Genomic DNA, 8,432 nt, shown 5'->3' with positions numbered 1-8,432 from the left:
TTCAGACATTTTCAACATTTTCCTCAAAAGGAAATCATTTCCATTACAACAATTCATTTCAATTTCATGGTTAAATCCAAAACTGGGGTTTGACCTAAGGCAAAACCCTATTTGAGACGAACATATTTTGCTTTGGATGGTGAAAAGTTGTATTGCTCAGATCCAGGTTTGTGGCTCTATCTGACAACTATAGCTCATTGTTTATGCATAATTATTTCAATTCCACCACATTTACCCTAATTTCAATATTTCTACAATTCAACTTAAAAAGAGGCCATCTAATATTAACTATTGAATCTAATTAGAGTTCTCAGTTTATCCTTGCTGATTTGATGCTAGACCTATTGGGTTCACCCCTCTTTAATGTATTGGTCTCTAAGCAAAAATTTACACCCTTATTTTCTATTTATGTTCTTAGCTCTGAGTGTTTATGCATTTCTAATTAAAATTTATATTTACAAGTTAAATTACCAATTAAATTTCATAAATTCAGAGGTTAAATTCACAAACCCTAATGTTTAATTGTAAAATTGAACGTGTGGGTTGTTTAATTTGGATTCATTATTTTCATATCTGATTATTTATGCAATTTCAAATACAAATTTTCACTCATAGAACTAATTTCCAATTGATTTACATAAATTTAGTGGTTGAATAATTCATAGAAAATCTGATTAATAATTCTAAAATTTACTTGTGGGTTGCATAATTTTTCAAATCTATTCTTCAATTCCAATCTTTAGGATATGTTATGCTATGCTTTAGAGATGTTTATCTTTCAAACTCATAAATCAAATTGCTTAATTAATTGGTTAATTAATCATTTTTACAAAAAATTGTATTGTTGAATAATAATTTGAAATTTGAAATTCAAATTCCCCTCCTTTGTACATGATTTTTACTGCTATTAGTCCTACCTACAAATGTCCTATGAGAAGAATTTATACAATTAATACTTCCCAAGCTTTAAGTACTAAGAACATGGAGACAAATTTGGATAACTTATTTAATGAGAATGTTGGCAATTCCCCTAATCCAACAAATGATTTTATTTATCCTTATTCAAGATTTCCATAATCATCATGATGTGGATGAATCACTAACTAGGGTTTCTATTGATCAATTAGAGAAGATTGACAATTGACTTTAAAATCTTCAACAATATACAAAAAGTGAGGTAATCCCACTGATTGAAGGATTAAAAAGAATGGTTCAAAGTGATAAACTTAGTTTTGATTTTTTGTGTTTCCTTGCTCATTTTGTTGACACTAATATCATGCCTATGAATAGTTGCGCTAGAGTCCTTGGTTAGACACATGCTGCTAGTCAAGTTAGTCATTCAATTCCTATGGCTTTTTCCTTTCCTAGTGTACCTACATTCCCATCTTATATCTTGACTACTTCCACACAAAATACTAATCCTACACATTTTAGTCAAGTGGGTGATTGTGCCAATCAAAATTATTTCATACCTCCTTCCATGCATCTTCCATTTGTGATCCAATCAATTCCCATACCTACAAATCATAGTGTTCCACCTCCTTACTCTCAACCTCCACCTACATAGAACAATTTCACTCCTTCATCCCAATCCAATATGTCCAATTTCACTCTATCCATTGAAGAAACCATCAACGACTTAGCCATATTCATTTCATCTTTACAACAACAACTAGCTTCCATTACCCAATCTATGTTTAAGGTATTGACATCTAATATAGTCAACCCATTATCTGATTAAATTTTCCATGCTAACCCTCCTAAACACATATAAGTTCATCAATTGGAGCTTTATAATGGAAAAAGTGATCCATTCACTTATGTGAAAACATCCCAAAGTTTGTGTAGTGACTTTGCTCATGATCAAAGGCTTACGGCTAAATTATTTACTCGATCCTTTAGGGACAAAGCCTTGAAATGGTATTGTTCTTTTCCTCCTTATTGTATTACATAATTTCAACAATTAGCTATTTCTTTCATTTAACAATTTCACAATAATATTGCTCCTAAAATTACTTTGACTAATTTGATTCATTGTAAGCAAGGCGTTAAGGAAAAAAGTAACTAATTATTTTGGTAGATATAAACATTTATATTCTCAAATCGCTTAGCCTATGCTTGAGCAAGATGTTCAAATAATTTTTATGGCTGATTTGTAAAAAGATATTAGGGATAAGCTTCTCTTTTTTGAGTTTACTTCCTTTACATAGTTGTGCACAATGCATCATAATTATTAGTTTCAAGTGACTCTATTTGAATCATCTCCTTCAATGGCTCTAGTTGATAAGAATGACAGTGCTCAACAGTCTTTTGCAAAGTTTAAATGAATAAGGGATACATCAAGTTCAATGACAACATCAACACTCAAGTGGCAGCCATGACATTAGGTGTGGCTCCTTTATCCAAATACTTTAGAAAATAATTTACTCATCTTTCTAATTCTTTGCATATTATTATGACATAAATAATAAACAAAAATGTACTGAAACTTCCCCCATCAAACCAATTGATACCTGCAAACCTTTGCCACCCTATCATGATCCCAAAATATTTTGGCAATATCATCATCAATTCAGTAATGATACTGAAAAGTATTATACCTTAAGGAGAAAGATTCAAGACTTTATTGATAACAATTCCATATGTGTGGCTAGTGCGAATAATAATAGAAACAAATTCGTAGCTCCTCCAAATAAAAACCTTGGAATCTTTATTAATCATTTTCCTTCACATTCTACTAATGTGGCTAAGTTAGAGAATTTTTATATTTCTCACAATGATATTGGCCTTAAGTATAACAATGTGATGAATCTTCTCAATAAACCTACACCTCCTAAGGAATTATGCATTACCTTTGATCCTAGTCAGACTATTGTTACACCTAATGGCCCATTATATATCACTACGAAGATCAAAGACAAACTTGCACAAGGGGTGCTCATTGATCTAGTGTGTATGGTGTTCTCAATTAACACTCATCTGGTGATTTTAGATGACTTCTGGTAGTTGCATATTTTTCTATCTTTGTCATTGATGGAAACTCTTCTTGGTGATTCAATTTGGGAGTCGTGATTCATCTTATCCAGAAGATGGAGGTAACTAGTAGGCAGTTAATTGGTAAAACGGGGTATTTCTATAATATTCTGATTTGGAATGATTACAATGATTATGGTGTTTTTGGTGATTATTTTTGTGATCTTAGTGATTGGGAAGAACGTTAGGAAGTGTGTGATTATAATATTTTGTTCCGGTGCTATGTTTTGTTTGAGATTGAAGCCAACTTGGAGCTACACACTACACTTATTAAAGCCAACTTGAAGGAAATTGTTTTTGTGTTAAGACCAGATATATAAGATCAAATTGGCGATTGATTTTTGGTGTATTGTGATATGGTGATTAGTTTTGGTGGGATTGAGCGTAGTTTCACATGTGCATTTGGTTGATAGACAATTCGGTAGTTGACTGAGATAAAAATAGAGTATTCAATAGAGTGAAGACAATCAGAGATTCAATGCTTAACCAAAACACATTCTTGCATAGTCAGATGCTACTTGAGAGTTCTTTTAATCGTATTTCCTCATTGTAATCAAATTGTAAGTCAGTGAAACTTCCTGAAAGGTTGTAACATTTCAGGCAATTGTAATTGAGTAGTGAGCTTTAGGCAGTGAGCCTGAATGCAAGTGCATTCCCCATCTATGTAATATTTATGTACTCCTGGCGATAGTATATGAAGATTATAGGTTCTATCCCCACCATGGTTTTTCCCTTTCCGGGTTTCCACATAAAAATTCTAGTATTGTGGATGCTTTGTTGCATGTTTATGTTATTTTTTATTATGCATTGTTAACAGGTGGATAAAGAATAATTTTGTTGATTTGGATTTCAGTAGATCACTGATTCACCCCCCCCTCTCAGTGATCTTTGATTCTAACATATGGTGAATTGGATAGATAAATAATATCTTTATACTTTACAATTTGATCAAGTAACATATGATAAATCTAATGTAGTGGTTAAGGTGTATGATAGTTTCTCTTGCCCTACTATTGGTTCTATTACTCTTATTGTTAACATTAGTACTAAGTACTTAGATGTCATTTTCGCTATCATTCTTACATCAAATCAATTTTGTGTGAAGTTGGGATATCCTTGGATCTCTTCCATCGAAGTGATTCCTTCTACTATTCATAAATGCTTAAAATTCTCTTATAATAAAAAATCATAACAATTAATCATAGAATGTATTGATCCATAATGATGCATAGAGATGTCAACATTGATTAATTTTGACCTAAACAATTTGAACCTCTTAAGCCTTAAAGTGATGCACTTTTTCTATCTTATAAAAAGTGGAAGAATGAGATGATATTATCTTCGAGTAAGCCTAGAGATCCTAGACCTATTCCTCCTCCTCGTGATGGACCCTATCTCCTTCATACACCTTCTATTCCTTCTATTAATGTTCTTGTGCCACCTCCTACATCTTTCAGCTGAGTATACCTTCTCCCATTCCTCCTTCTTTAAAGGAAGAGAAGCCTATGTCTATTGATCATAAACCTTCACAACCCTCAGCCAAAACTAAAAGAAACTATTGCTTGTGAGAACATTGATAGAGACATCATGATAAGGCTCATGAACTTTCTTCTCAACCCATTTTCTCCTTAAAGACACCAAATGTTGACTTAGTCCCATTTCTCTAGCCTTCACCTAACCCTAGGGATGAAGTTCAACATAAATCACCAATATTAAAGATGCTTAAGAAAGATGATGGTTAATATTCTTTTTGTATTAAAAATATTATTTTTATTAACCTTGATGAAGAAATTATGAAAATGATGTCCATGCTAACAATGTTTATGATAATGATTCCTATTATAAATATTAACTTTTTGATGTTGACAATAATTTATCTAAGCAATTTTCAAAAGAATTAATCCTAGCTCCTAGTAACACAGAAAGTGGGTCATCATTAGAGAATGGTCCTTGTTTATAACTTGCAATATCTCTATCTACTATATTCAAAGTTGCTCCTCTTGCATATTGCTTACCTTTCCAAAACAATGTGGGAGGTGGATGACTTGCTTGATTAGCTTCATTCGTATTGTAGATTCTCTTTCCCCTCTCTTGTTCTTTCTATAGTGGCATTATCCTATTTGTATCTCTTTTCTTCTATTTTTTATTCCTTGTGTTGTCTAGTTCAAGATGATACAAAGTGCTTAGATCTCTTTTGGACTCTACTATGTTGACTCAAAAGACACATGTTCCTGTTGAGATTGTTGGGGATATTGTTGTAGTTTGATAGATTTGGTTATTGAATTTGGATATTTTGTTGTTATTTATGTCAACATATTCTTGGGGTTATTTTGGTGAGTTTGGGAAGATTCTCTAATACAATTTTGTATTATTTGTTTGCTAATCACTATTTTGCAAAGGTTGATATTTCCTCTGATATATTTTGGTATGATTAGATCTTACGCTGAAATTTTGGGATGTTATTTGGGATGATCTTGTGTATATTAATTTTAGATGGTTCATGATTTGGTGACCCACAAGTTATCTTTCTTTGTGACAGGTGTTGTTTGGTTGTGCTCTTAAGATTTGAGACATTGATCGATGAAGATTTGAAAGGTGGAGTTGGTACAACTATTCTATATGATTCTAACGTGTTTGATGGTGTTTCCTAATAATTTCCTATTTTTTTTTAGTGATCCACATTGATCATTGTGTGAGTTTTGATGATTTCTATCAACTAACAATGATTTGTGTGTTATGTGCTATTTATGGTGGTGTAGCGTATTGCAGTTGATCTTGGTTTGATTTTCAGTGGATATGATCATTTGGGAATTTGAATTAGGTCCATGCTATGTAATGTAAATAATAATATTGGTCCGGTGGTTGATCCTTGTATCATGTAATGTAATTTTTGTATTTATGAGTTGAGAGTTGAGGGTTTAGCCGACGTTGCTATCAAGGTTGATTATTTGTATATATAGGTGATATACTTATGTAATTTAGGTGTTGGTATTATGTCTACACTATCAGAGAGAGTTGTATATGTAAAAAAGAGATATATCATTCGATGAAGTGTTGTGGTGAAATCGGTGTTGCAGAGCAGACAATTGTGCTTAATCAAAACTGTCATCTTGCATATGTGGATGCTATGATTGTAGTTCATTTCTTCCAAATTGTAGTCCAATTCATTTTGTAAGTCAGTGGGACTTCCCTAAAGGTTGTAGGCTTTGGAACATATATATTTTGACCAGTGAGCTCTAGGCAGTGTCACTGAATGCATGTGCATTCCCCATTGTAATATTTTCACATACTACTACAGAGTCGTATATTTGTGGGTAGTTTCCCATCGTGGTCTTTCCCTTGACCGAGTTTTCCATGTCAAAAATCTTGGTATTGTGTATTGTGCTATTCATTTGCTTATCTTTCAATTGCTGCAATTTATCAGTTTATGCTTTGGTGTTTCATTATTTGATTTTTGACGAAGACTGATTCAACCCCCCCTCTCAATCTTCCTTTTTTATTTCTACTAACAAATTGTATCAGAGCTATATCCTTTGGTAGAAGATTAATCACTTGGGGAGATTCAGGATGGCGACTCAAGGTATTATTTTCAAGGACACTCTGAGGTTTGATGGAAGAAACTATACTATGTGGAAGAACTGGATGGAGGTGCACTTGAAATGTCTTGGAGAAAATTATTAGAAGATTACTAAGAATGTCTATGTTATTCCTCAGAATTTACCATGCACTCCTGATGAAGTTAAGGAAGTTGAATATAATATCAGTGCAAATGAAGCATTACTCAGTGCCCTGATTGATTCTGAAATGACAAATGTAATGGAACTTCACATGACACATGAGATCTGGGTGAAGCTTGAGATCCTGTATGAAGGTGATAGTCAAGTGAAATTTTCTAAGTTGTAGAGCTTGAAAGGAAAGTATGAGACATTGAAGATGGGAGATGATGAGAACATACATTCATACATGGCTAAGGTGAATGAGCTTGTGCTTGGTATCAGATGTGCCAGGGGGAGTATTGAGGAAGATGAAATTATTGCTAAGGTGTTTAGATATTTGCCTCTTGCTTACAAACATAAGGTTGTTTCTATAGATGAGATTCAAAATATAACTACAGTAACAAGAGATATGCTAGTTAGAAAACTTGCTACATTTGAGATGAGCTAATTTGGAGAATCACATGGAAAGTTTGAGACAACATTTAGAGCATTAGTATTTGTTTCTAGTAAGCAGAAGTATGATCCTAATGAGTGCAAGATATCTAGGTATGAAAGAGAAAGAAGAGATATTGCAAAGCAAGAGAGAGAGCTTGATGAGCTTGAAACATTGATTGCCTTGAAATTTCCTAAAGGTGTTGGTAAGTATGATGGAAAATTGCCTTTGAAATTTTTTACTTGCAATAAGATAGGACATTTTGCTTCTAGATGTCTGAAGAGAATGGCTAAGTATGGCATACATGATAAGATTGATAAGTATGATAGAAATGATAGATATGAGAAGTATGATAAGTCTTACAAGTCTAACAGGAAGTTTAGGAACCAAAAGAACTGTTATTATGCTACAGATGAAGGTATTATAGATGAAGAATCAAAAGGAGATGAAGTTGTGTTTATTGCCATTAAGGAAGCTGAACCTATGCCTATTGATTCCACTAGCTATTTTGTTGAAGAAAAGCCTTTAGCTGCAAAAGTTGAAGAAAAGAGTGTATGGGTGATTGACAACGATTGTTCACATCATATGACGAGTGATAAAATAAAATTTGTAAGTATGGAAAAGTATGATGGTGGATTAGTCATATTTGGAGATGACAAAGCCTGTGTAATCCATAGGAGAGGTTCTATTTCTTTTGATGGTAAGCATAAAACTAATGATGTCTTCTATGTTGAAGGTTTGAAGTATAATATTTTGAGTGTTGGATAGATGGTTGACAAGGGTTATGATCTGCAATTCAAGAATGGTAAATGCAAAATCTTGAATACCTCTGGTATAGAGATTGCATCTATGACTAAGACTAAAGGTAACATTTTTTATTTGAATGCTAGTGAGAAAAGTTGTTTGATTGGTAATATAGATGAGAGTTGGTTATGACATAGAAGAACATGTCATGTAAACTTTGATTCATTGATCACAATTAATTCTACACATGTTGTTAGATATCTGCCTAAAATTGTTAAACCTATTAATCTAGTATGTAAGGAATGTTAGTTGGGTAAGCAAACACGAATTTCTTTCAAGAACAAATGGTATACATCAGATGGATTGCTGGATCTTGTGCATCCTAACCTATGTGGACCTACAAATGTTAGAAGTGTGTAGGGAGATAGATACTTTATGCTGTTAATTGATAATTATTCCAGGATGATGTGGGTTGTCTATTTCAAGGAGATATCAGACGCATTTGC

This window comes from Cryptomeria japonica, chromosome 4 (assembly GCF_030272615.1).
Source record: "Cryptomeria japonica chromosome 4, Sugi_1.0, whole genome shotgun sequence".
NCBI lineage: Eukaryota > Viridiplantae > Streptophyta > Pinopsida > Cupressales > Cupressaceae > Cryptomeria > Cryptomeria japonica.
Note: the sequence above shows the minus strand (reverse complement) of the source record.